Source organism: Sorex araneus, chromosome 2 (assembly GCF_027595985.1).
Source record: "Sorex araneus isolate mSorAra2 chromosome 2, mSorAra2.pri, whole genome shotgun sequence".
NCBI classification, from domain to species: domain Eukaryota; kingdom Metazoa; phylum Chordata; class Mammalia; order Eulipotyphla; family Soricidae; genus Sorex; species Sorex araneus.
In genome coordinates this window covers 80486177-80498715 of record NC_073303.1, presented here as the reverse complement: position 1 = coordinate 80498715, position 12539 = coordinate 80486177, and the positions used below count along the sequence as shown (strand labels likewise).

General features: G+C 39.1%; 1 long non-coding RNA gene across 3 annotated transcripts in view; it reads left to right on the top strand.

Moving 5' to 3' along the window:
- Positions 1-12539, top strand: part of LOC129401970 (uncharacterized) — a 53001-nt gene that overhangs the window by 28593 nt on the left and 11869 nt on the right. The window contains exon 3 of one of the 3 annotated variants that reach the window (XR_008628472.1): positions 9131-9241. The exons of 1 other annotated variant lie outside the window; for it this stretch is intronic. This is a non-coding gene — a long non-coding RNA (uncharacterized LOC129401970). Of the gene's footprint in view, positions 1-2834; positions 3968-9130; positions 9242-12539 lie in introns of those variants that run through there. One more of the 3 variants, XR_008628473.1, reaches the window with a different exon arrangement.

Below are 12539 nucleotides of genomic sequence, written 5' to 3'. Positions count from 1 at the left end.
TTATCTCCATACTCATGGGTCCACAGAGTTAATTGAGTTTGACTCCCGACTTGGTGGCAGGGGATTAGGGATACAGTTCAATGGTAGAGCATATGCTTCATGGTATGAGATACTGGGTTCAATTATCAGCATCAGAAAAACAAAACAAGCAAGACCATAAAAGGTTCAACTGGAAAACCAGCAATGTTTATCTGAACAAGAAACAATGCCCAGGATTAAATGCATAGCAAAAAACTCCCGAGCACCCTTCTGGAATTCATTCTGGCCTCCATCTCCCCTCTTCCACACCTTGCTGCTCATTTTTAAACATAGGGATTCCTACTAGAGAAGAATGAAGACGGGAAAAGGTTGCGCTTCTGCACAAAGATGTGAAGTGGCGCTCAGGATTGCTTTCCAGCTTACAGGTGGAACCTATCTGGTGCCAGGGATTGACCCAGAGCTCCAACATGTAGAACAGGTACTCCTGCCCCTTGAACTGTTTCCCCAGCCAAAGGTGTTGTACTATTCATGGAATGTACTCATCCTGTCATTTCCCTCTTGGCGTCTAGGTTTTGTGACAGGCTAAGCATGTCCTATTATGCACAAACCTGTAAAGATGCCTTTTCTATGTATTTTTTACAAACATATTGACTATTTTCTTTTGTTTTACATATATATCTTTAGAGTACTGTTAGAGGACCAAAGAAATAACTCAAAAGGGTGGAGTGCATTAGACCCCTGAGTTCAGTTCCCAGCATCTATAAAGCATAGCTTTCCCAACACCATCAGATGTTGCTTTTGGTGCTCCCATACAAAAGTGGTCTTGATGACCCCAGCAAGACAGACCTAAGTAGCACTCCACTGGTGGGCCTGAGCACCAATACCAGATTTGTATCACTGAGCCGAAGTAATTCCCATTACAGGGAATCACCCATGATCTTATTCAGCTCTGATGGAATGGCCCCCAACACGCACACCAAAATATGAACTTTAGCTATTTTTGTTTCCATTTTGGGGCCACATGCAGCAGCGCTCATGGGCTCAATGTTTGGGGGGGTTGTACCCAGCAGTGCTCAGGAGCTCACATGGTGTGAAAGTTGAACCCCAGACTATTGCATGCAAAGCATGTGCTCCACACTTTGAGTTATTGCCCCAAGCCCATAAGTCCTAGCTACTTAAACTATGGGTCATGTAACTGAATATGGGAATCATGAACAGTCCTACAAATTTGTTCTTCATTATTCCTATTTTATTTATATATAGCCACTGTTATGTAAAATTCTATGGGTTGTTAATGGAAAGTTTATGAAGTTCTGATATATGTCAGAGATGACAATATGGGACACTGGTGCTGGGAAATGTAAACTGGTGGAATACTGTATGACTGAAATCTAATCATAAACAGTTTTGTAAGGATCTCTCTCACAGTGATTCAATAAAAAGTTTTTGTTTTTTTTTTAAGTGCTGGCAGGGCTGGAGCGATAGCACAGCGGATGGGGCGTTTGCCTTGCACACAGCCGACCCGGGTTCAATTCCCAGCAGCCCATATGGTCCCCTGAGCACTTCCATGCGTAATTCCTGAGTGCAGAGCCAGGAGTAACCCCTGTGCATATCTGGGTGTGACCCCAAAAAAGAAAAAAAAGTAAGTCCTGGTATAAATCACTAGTAATTTTTATTTATGAAGCCCAGCTATCCCTTAGCTATTTATGTTTAATAACCTAGTCTTCCTCCATAGATTTGAAATTCTACCTTGAACTTATATATTAAATTCTGTAACTATGAACCTGGGTTATTTTATAAACTCTGTTTCATACCATGGATCTAACTGTCCTTTTCTTATCAGTACCACATGGGCTAATTTATAATATAGCTTTATAATTCCTCACAGGAATTCCTTTTAATTTATTATAGAACAAGTAATTTTATAATGGATGATTTTCAAAACCTTCTTGGATCATTTAAGAATTTTTACTTTGCCTATTTAAAAAACGTTTTAAATAGGTATGTTACCCCAAATTGCAAAAATAATAAACGTTTTCTGTGAAACTAAAACCAGAGAATATACAAGTAAATAATGAAAAAAAATCCTTACACTTCAAGACATAATATTCCTTAATAATTTGATGCACATCATTCAGATATTAATATCTATGTGAGTATTTGTGATATCTAGAAAATTTTCTGACATCAGTTTCCTAATTTATATGCTTTAAAATAGAATGTTAAACAAATATACAGTTAAACAAATACCGTATTGAGTGGTATACACACACACACACACACACACACACACACACACACACACACACACACACATATAGCACAGCAGGTAGGGTGTTTGCCTTGAATGCAGCCTACCCGGCAAGCTACTGAGAGTATCTTGCCTGCACAGCAGAGCCTGGCAAGTTTCCCGTGGTGTATTTGATATGCCACAAACAGTAACAACAAGTCTCACAATGGAGACATTACTGGTGCCTGTTTGAGCAAATCATTGAGCAATGGGATGACAGTGATACAGTGATATAGTGATACTCTTCCAGATAAACTTGAGAATCAACTTTAAAAAAATTAAACTGGGATTTTCATAAAATTTGTGATTCACACATAAATAAGAAAAATTGTTTGAAAAGTATATTGAACTTGGGGACCTGAGATATAGTACAGCAAGTGAAGTGCTCAATTTGCATAGAGCTGTCCAGTTCTATCCCTGATACAGCGTATGGCCCCTAAGTACTGCTGAAAGTGACTTCAGAGTCAGGAGTAGCCTCTGAGAACTGCTGGATGTGGCCCAGAATCAAATCCCCCCTCCAAGACCCCCACTAAATCAGATATATTTTTATTTTATCAAAATTTAGGCCTTTCCGCTGCTGCACAAGCATGATCCCATCTAGAAATGCCTCTAGACTGTGCACTGAGCCACTGCCCCATGCGGCGCCAGGGGGGAAGGGTTTCTCTCTTTCAACCTTTCCTTTCTGGGCACAGCATGGCGATCACCGCTTTTTGAGCACAAAATGGAGCAGCTCGAAGAAATGCCTCTAGACTGTGAACTGAGCCACTGCCCCATGCGGCGCCAGGGGCAGAGGGTTTCTCTCTCTCAACCCTTCTGTTCCGGTCACAGCATGGTGAGCACCGCTTTTTGAGCACAAAATGGAGGTACCAGCTGGCTGCTGTGGGACCGCGCGGGAGATCCCCGGGGTTGGGGGGTACCGGCCCCACCCTCCACCAAGATTTAAGTGCAGCGGCCACGTGTGTGGCCTTTCCGCTGCTGCACAAGCATGATCCCGGAGGCCAACTGAACTACTTTGAACACCAGCAGCTCACCGACATGCCTCTAGACTGTGAACTGAGCCACTGCCCCATGCGGCGCCAGGCGGATAGGGTTTCTCTCTCCGGGCTCTTTCATCTTATGAGCACCACAAAAGTGAAGTAAAAGCTTGCAGTGATGCAATTTCTGGCAGAATTTTCCCTGGACTTTATACAGAAATCCAAAACCACGTGGCCACTGTTGTGGCTGCGCGACCTAATATCTCTTAATTGTCAGCAATGTGAAACGGTTCCTTTTTAGCGGGTCTGACTTTGGGGGAAACTCCAAACAATAATAGTGAGTTTTTTGTTGAAATATTGAAGGAAATCAAAGTAGCAGCCATGTCTCTAGACTGTAAACTAAGCCATAGCCCCACACTAGCCAAGGAGAGGAAATATCCTTCTTTCTTGGTTTTTTTTCCCTTTTCAGGGAGAAGTGGTGTGGCGTCCGCCATATTATGAGGTCTATCAAGCAGGCACGAACTTGGGGGCGCGGGAAGGAGAAAAAAAAGGGTTATGTACTTGGAACAGTGGGACTTCATATCTCTTCATTCTCAGCAATGGAAAATTAATTATCAAATGCTTCCTTGGCAGTAGGGCTGTCTTTTTTGAGGGGAAACTCCAATAACAATAGTGAGTTTTGTGTTGAAATATGGAATGTAATCAAGATAAAGAGAAAATGAAGTGAAATTTATCAGTTACGCAGACGGGGGTGGGGGGGCGGGGGGTGGGAGGTATACTGGGGTTTTTGGTGGTGGAATATGGGCACTGGTGAAGGGATGGGTGTTTGAGTATTGTATAACTAAGACATAAGCCTGAGAACTTTGTAACTTTCCACATGGTGGTTCAATAAAATAAATAACTTTAAAAAAAATTAGAGGTATTTATAAAGAACTTACAGTCTCCCTTCTGGTTTCTCTGTTTACTGGGAGTCTCGGTATTGCCACTCTAACCTCTAGGGGGCACTGTTTCCCCTTTTATGTATGACTCCTGGATTTGACTCAAATTTCTTAGCGTACAGATGGGTGCCGGGGAAGTACTTAAATCTTTATGAAGGGCTCCTAATGAACAGAAGGCAAATGAGTATAAGGAATAACTAATATACAACTAGATAATTTCTTTTACTAGATACAGTGCCTGCATTTCAGCATTTAATGCTGTAAGTGTATTCTTTCTTACCTTACATTTCCTGCTACAGGCACATAACAGAGGCCACATTTTCTACCTTGCATTTTGTCATCAAGCTAGCAAAATTCTTCAAAAATGAACTCTCATGTTGATAAGACCAGTTCTAGCTAAGGGCTTCCTTCTCTATTCTAGTTTCTAGTATCGGTATCTGCTGCTTCCCAAACTACTATATACCAAGCACATTAGTCCTCTTAAGGAAAGATGACATTGCCCGTCCCTGAACTATAGCTCTGCACTACTACTCAGAGGTAATTCTCTATGGGCTTCTCAAGCCCTTGCATGTCCTTTTCAGTATGCAAAGAATGCAAGGCCCTTTTTGTTTGTTTACTGATATATTGCTGCAAACAGATTTCCCATAAGACTTAGCGGCTTAAAACACTTTCTAACAGTTCCTGTAGATTAGAATGTGTGCACAACTGGATGCCTCTGACTCAGGATATCTGATAAACTTTGATTAAGATTTGGCCAGCAATGGGGCTGGAGCAGTAGCACAGCGGATAGGGCATTTGCCTTGCACGCGGCCAACCCAGGTTCGATTCCCAACATCCCATGTGGTCCCCTGAACACTGCCAGGAGTAATTCCTGAGTGCAAAACCAGGAGTAACCCCTGTGCATCGCTGGGTGTGACCCAAAAAGCAAAAAAAAAAAAAAAAAAAAAGATTTGGCCAGCAATGCTTTTGTCTCCAGACTTGAAAAGAGGAGGTTCTGCTTCCAGATTTCACCTACATGGCTGTGGACCTATCCCCGGCCTTTGCTGTCTGTTAGCCAAAGACATCCGTACCATGCAGGTGTTTGAGCCAGCTTGAAAGCTGTCTTACCAAACAAGATGCCTACTTAATACCTCTGTAGCAAACCACAACATCCAAAAAGAGAGAACGAGCAAATGGGAATGCCCTGCCACAAAGGCAGGGTGGGGTGAAGGGGACAAGGTGGGGGTGGTGGGAGGGATACTGGGACCATTGGTGGTGGAAAATGGGCACTGGTGGAGAGATGGGCACTCGATCATTGTATGACTGAAACATAAGCATGTAAACCTGCAAGTCTGTAACTTTGTCTCACGGTGATTCACTAATAAAATTAAATTAAATTTTTAAAAAATTTTAAAAAAAAGAAAGAAAGCTGTCTTACCTGAAAGTGACTGAGAGAACATGAGGGGCCCAGGACAGAAGCCACAGGGTTTTTGTTTTTGTTTTGTTTTGTTTTAGTGTCGTCTCAGAAGCAACATTCTTCCAATTGTACTGTTTTCAGTTAGAAGTGAGTCAATAAATTTTGTCTATAATGTACTATGCCAGGGAGGCATGAACCATTATGAATCATCTTAAGAGGCTTTCACCACCCACTTCTATCCAAGCCCCTAATTATGATTGTGTTTGCAACAGCAGTCTTGAGGGGTGAAGCAACATCTGCCTTTGAGACTAGTAGTAGACTGAGCACTTTGCTCTAACTAGGTAAGTGTCTGGTTCCATAGGCTCTTTGGTTCCTCACCTCTAACACTGTATGGTTAACCTCTATTTAGACCCCTTTATGTCACTTCAGTGGAGCTTGGGGCCATGAGGAATTAAGTGAATGTTCTGATATTTGTATGTATGTATGTATGAGATGGTCAGACTTCTTCGTCAAAACCGTGAATGAACAGTTTGAGGCTCTTTGTGTTCCTGGAGTGAGCAGATACCATTGGGCTACACTAGCATGTGATAGGGGGCGAATGGAGACATTACTGGCACCCACTCGAGCAAATTGAAGATCAACAGGATGCAAGTGACAAGTGATATAAGTAATGTGTGTATGTATGTGTATATGTGACTGTGCTGTAAGTTTTGTTTTTCTCTGACTCAGATATCTTGATTCTTCTGTATTGTCTTTAGTATATCTCAGATGTCTTGAAATAATAATGGGGTAGTTTATTGTCAACTAAGTCGGATAAAATTTAAAAATCTTACAGGTGGGCTCTGTGAGAACAACATTCACATAAGTGATCCACATGTTATTTTAGTTAATTTGGCAAACATTTATGTACCAGGTATCTAAGAATTTATGGAAATCAACTAACTTGAGGTTATGCAATTTTAATTAATTAAGCTTGATGTAGATACTATTGATAATATTTTTGTGGCCTGGGAATATAGCTTATTAATAAAGTACCTGCATTGCATATGTGAAGCTCTGAGTTTGATTCCTGACATTGTCCCACATTCTTGTGTACAATCCCCAACACAGCCTAACTGCAACAAGTGTTATCCCCAGTGCCACAATCAAAATGATTTCCCCCATCTTGTGTACCGCACAAAATATGTGACACCACACACACACACACACACACACACACACACACATATGCATGCATGCAAGTTTATGGCAATAGTAAAAAATGATATTACCAATAAGGAATAAAGAGGCATAAAGATGATAAAGATGTTAAGTGAGGGTTAGGAGCAGGGAAATAGTTCTAAGGACTAGCGTGCATGTTTTACATGCTGGAGCCCTGGTTTTTATTCCTAACACACTTGGTCCACTAAGCATGGTCAAGAGTGACCCCCAGTCATCACCAGGTGTGGGCTAAAAAAAAAAAAAGATAAATGTTGACTTGCTCTAAATCATCAGTTCTACAGTGTTAAGGCCCATTATTCAAACAGAAACCAACAACCTACAGCACCCATTGATCCGACCAGTTTTAAGGATAAAAAGTGGAGTAGATTGAAGATGGAGAGATATGATAAAATGGTGCATTAATTACTCTCAGCAGTGATGTGAGACCACACCCTGCAATACTCAGCCAACTGACTAGACAGTTTAATGCTGATCCCTGATGATGCAGCACTGCTTGGGCTCAACTGTTCTTAGCGTCTCTAGGACCGCACCTGGCAATGGTTGAGGGGCCAACCCCTGGGTATTCAACTCAGGAAGGAGGGGAGTGTGTATGTCTTTTGCTTTTTGTTTTGGGGCCCTACCCATGATGCTGAGGTATTATTCCTGGTTCTGTGCTCAGGGTCACTCCTGCTGGTTCTCAGGGGGACCATATGTGGTGCTGGGAATGGAACCCAGGTTGACTACGTGCAAGATAAGCCCCCTACCCACTGTACTACACTCTGGCCCTGCCTGTACTTGTCTTGCATGCATCCCTGTCCATTTAGCCATCTCCCCTGTCCCTCAAACACTTTCATTGAGATCAATTTAGATCACTGTCACTGTCACTGTCATCCTGTTGCTCATCGATTTGTTTGAGCAGGGCACCAGTAATGTCTCTCATTGTGAGACTTATTGTTACCGTTTTTGGCATATCCAATACACCACAGGTAGCTTGCCAGGCTCTGCCATACAGGCGTGATACTGTCGGTAGCTTGCCAGGCTCTCCGAGAGGGGTGGAGGAATTGAACACTGGTCGGCCGCGTGAAAGGAGAACGCCCTACTGCTGTGCTATCGCTCCAGCCCTCAATTTAGATTTTTTTTATTTTTAACATAATGTTGTATATCATCATTGTGTTATTAAGGGATAAACTGTCAATTATGTAGACTACCCACACAGAAAATCCAGAATATTATTTCTGTCATGGCCAATTGCCTAGTAATTCTAATTCCATCAGCAATGTAATTCTTTGTCATGTTTATAGAACATATTTACAGATCCGAGAGATTGGAATGTGTTTTTGGAAGACCATCATACTGCCTTTCATTATATTATGCGTTTTATATATGTCCACATGACATATATATATTTATATATGTTGCTATGCATACAATTATATAAGTTTTAGTTTTTTGCTTTTTGGGTCACACCTGGCAATGCCTAGGGGTTACTCCTGGCTTGGCACTCGGGAATTACTCCTGGTGGTGCTCAGGGGACCATATGGGATGCTGGGAATAAAACCTAGGTCGGCTGTGTGCAAGACAAACACCCTACCCACTGTACTATCGCTCGAGCCCTGACAATTATATAATTTTTAATTTTATTATGTGTTTTCTTTCTATGTGAAAACACTTTCTTCTTGTCACTTTGATTGACTCCATAAATTGACTCCAAAGCTCCATAAATTGGAATTACTTTTACAAAGAAGAAAACTGGAAGTTTTCTTTCTTCTTGCAGAAGAAACTAGAACTTAACAGATTGTGACTGCATTCAGAGGTTTTGACCAGCCAAGTAAAATTCAACCCTCAGACTGTTTTTCTTCTAAAGTCATGCCCCAAGGGACTAGAGTGATAGTACAGTGAGTAGAGAGCTTGCCTTGCAGGAGGCTGACCTCGGTTCCATCCCTGGCACCCCATTTGGTCCTCTGAACACACTAGGAGTGATCTCTCAGTGCAGCCACATGTGACCCAAAAACCAAAAAATAGGAAAAAGAAATAAAGTAATGCCTTGAATATCTATACTATAGTAATATTTCTTCAAATTGTATTTTTCTTCACATTTTTTCTAAGAAAATTGTTACAGTGCAGTTTACTATGGCATAATCCAAGAGGTAACTTAAAATTTAAATGAAGATATTGTTCTTTCATTGTGTTTTTTTTTCTAAGTAAGATTTTGTATTATCACAGATTTTTCTAATTTATCTGATATGCCCAAGTTTCCTGAACTGTTAATACCTCTTGTGAAAAGTCAAATGGAAATGTCTAAAAAGTCGAGGTTCCTCCAAAGGCTGTGAACTTTAACTTTGGTTATTTTCAGGGTTTGAAAGTAACAGAGATCCCAGGATGTCATGTGATCCAGTTTCGTGCCTTGAAAACCTCAATCACCACATTTTCTTAGGGAGCTGGAATGGGATTCATTTTGGACAGGTAGGGAATTCTAGTTCCTGTTACCTGTTTCTGGCAGTATTTTTTTTTCCTACTTATTTTTCATGTGGGTGTTCTCCAGGGCAAATAAGTAGCAATTAAAAATAATTTATCTCAGTCATGGGTTGAAATTATAAGTAATGAGATGAAATTTGAAAGAGGTGGTTGAAGCCAAATAACAGGTCTGTAAAACTTTCAAACGCTGGAAAAAACAAAATACACAGCAAAAGTACTAAGACAGTTTAAAATGTGGAGCACTGGGCCACAGCAATAGTGCAGCTGGTAGGATACTTTCTTGCACATGTCCCACCCACGTTTGATCTGCACTCCATATGAGAAGCACCACCAGGAGTGATCCCTGAGCACAGATCCACAGGTAAGCCTTGTACACCATCGGGGGCCCCAAAACAAAAACAAAAAATAATTTAAAAATAATGTGGGTACTGAGGAATATATTCAGTCATGAAAGTAATCCACAGAGCATCTGAGAATGAAAAAAAAAGGTGGTCTTTTTTATTGTTATTTTGTTTTTCTCATGTTCTATCAAGGATATAAAATACCCTTGAAAGCATGGTACATCTTTGTACCTTGACTCTTCTGTCTGTGATTTGTGTGCTTTGTTTAGTTAATGATATGTATATCTACATAAAATTACATTAAAAACTACCTTGCAGATATCTGTAAGAGAAGATTCATAGATGATGTATTTAAAGTGTAACTAACTGGTTACTACAACAGGGAATTGGAGGAAGTCATACTAGGTGAAATGAATTGGAAAGAAAAAGATGGGTTGGAGAGATAGTACAGTGGGTAGGGCAATTTGCCTTGCACAGTGGCCTACCTGGATTCTATCCCTGGTATCCCACATGGTCCCCTCAGCCCACCAGGAGTGAGCTGAAGGAACCATGTGTGGGTCTCAAACCAAGATAAACAGATAAAATTAATTCCAGTATACAGAGTTCATTATCTGTATGAAGACCTGAAAATGAAGCTAGGGTACAGAGCGAGAGGCAGGCAATTCTGTGGAATTTAGTCAGAATAACAATCCCTTTTATTATGCTTCATAAATTATTTAGAAAACAATTTGAATTATATGAACAATGGTTTAAATCATTTTACAGAGGTGAAATTTTTACCTTTTTGAACCTAGCTCAATACTTACATACACTTAGCTACTTAAGATTAATAACTGTAAATGTTAAGAGAATTAACTGTAAAAGAGAACAGAAGGCATTAAATTCTTAGATGATATCCAAACCAAGGAATAGAGATAGTAGATAATAACTAAATCTTGCCTTTTGAATATATATTCATCCTTAGAAATATTTCAACATGCACTCACGTAAAAACATAAATTATATATTTGTGACTTCTAATACTAATGTACCATAAAAATTGTACATAAAAATTCCACACTTATAATGAATACATTTTAAATGATTTAATGGCACTTTATTAGTATAAATATTTCTTTATTTCACAATAATTTTTCTAAAACCTTTTTATAAAACTTTGTAATGTAGTGACTCAAAGATCTGGTTTTAAATTTCATCATCATCATCATCATCATTATCATCATCCCATTGATCATCGAATTTCTCGAGCAGTCTCAATAACGTTTCCATTCGTCCTAGCCCTGAGATTTTAGAAGGCTCTCTTTACTCGTCCTTCCCAACGATGCTGCATTGGAGGCTCTTTCAGTCAGCAATTCTTGCAAACTAATTTAAGGCATTGCATTTTATCTTTTCAGTATAAAAGTTTTAAGACTAATTGAAATTTGTTATTTGGAAAATATTTAAATAAGTAGAAAATTATGTTTCCAGGATTATTAAGTATATACATATTAGAGATTTAATAGCATATGCAGTGTTTTGCAACAAAATTACTGAAATATTTTCAACATCATTTTCTAAGCATTCTTTTCAAAAGATATCTTTCAGAATACGTGAACTCCCAAAAGAGAGGACAGAGTTTTTCTCTCATTGATTGCTACACTACTACCTTAAAAGGAAAATACAACTCAACAGAAGAGGAAAAAATCTTGGATCCCTTGTGTTTTGATCAGAGGAAAATGTTTCATTCATTTTGTTACTTATCTCAAATGATACATAGTTTATGTAGTGCTTATTTTCTTAATAGACTTATACATCTTAATATATTCTCAGAATAATCCACCTCAATAGATAACAGTATGATTTCCAGTTCCAGTTTATTATTTATGTGTGCTGTAGGATTTGGGTTCAATTCCAGGGCACATAAATGGCAAGAGCTGTATTGGCTGAGCTACATTCCAAGCCTTAATTTCCATTGCAGATAAAGAAATTAAACCTTATATACAGTTAACTAGCTTGACAAGCATTTCATGTTTAGTGATGGCAGGACTATGATCAGAACCAGATAGTATCTAGGAGTTATGCTTTCAACCTCAAGTATCTTGAATACTCTAATTGAAGATTATTAGCACAATGTCTCATTATATTGGTACAAAGTGATATATAGATTCTATTGAAAGGATTTCTTTTTAACCAAATTAACTACATCAATGACCTCGTATTCACACTACAATACAGTGCAGTAGACAAGAAGAGCTTCTTTCAAATGGAAAGCCTGCTCTTCTCAGGATTTCTTTAGAGAGTTTGACTGATTGACAAAGAACCATGCCAGTGTCAATATGTATGTTAAACAATAAAACTTGTTTCTTTGCAGACATAACATGCATCAGCATATTGTTTTTGGTTATCCTAGCATGTACACACTGCCTTATCTTAAATGTTTTTTGTAATAGTAAATATGAGGAGAACCAAAATCACCCAAGAAAAATATAGTTTTGGTAAAATAGAAGTAGAATTCAAAAGGATAATCCAAACAATCTCAAGTTGAGAACTAAAAGTAGGACAAAAAAGCAGTTAGAGTTAAGATTGTACAATCTGATGATGAAATACCATTTTAGGTCTAAGAATAATTCTAGGTTGCATTATAGGAATGTGAGTTGAAGAGCTGTGAGAGAATACTCTTGCTATACTAAGGTCTTGCCCAGTCTTTCCTACAGTTCCATGTCTCATATTCCCATCTTGTTTAAAGAAAAATGTGGAGAATTTAATGAGTGTCATAGAACATTAAAGAAAAAAGTATGAGAAAAACTAAAAGAGCTGTGGTTGCTTATTCTAAAAATACTAGGGAATAAAAAGGTCTTCCAATATATGAAGTTATAATTCTTTAATGTCTGTTTAATACTTTGACATATCTAGTTGAGCCAGAAACAGATTCCTTAGAGAATTAATTGAGGAAATAATAGCAAAACA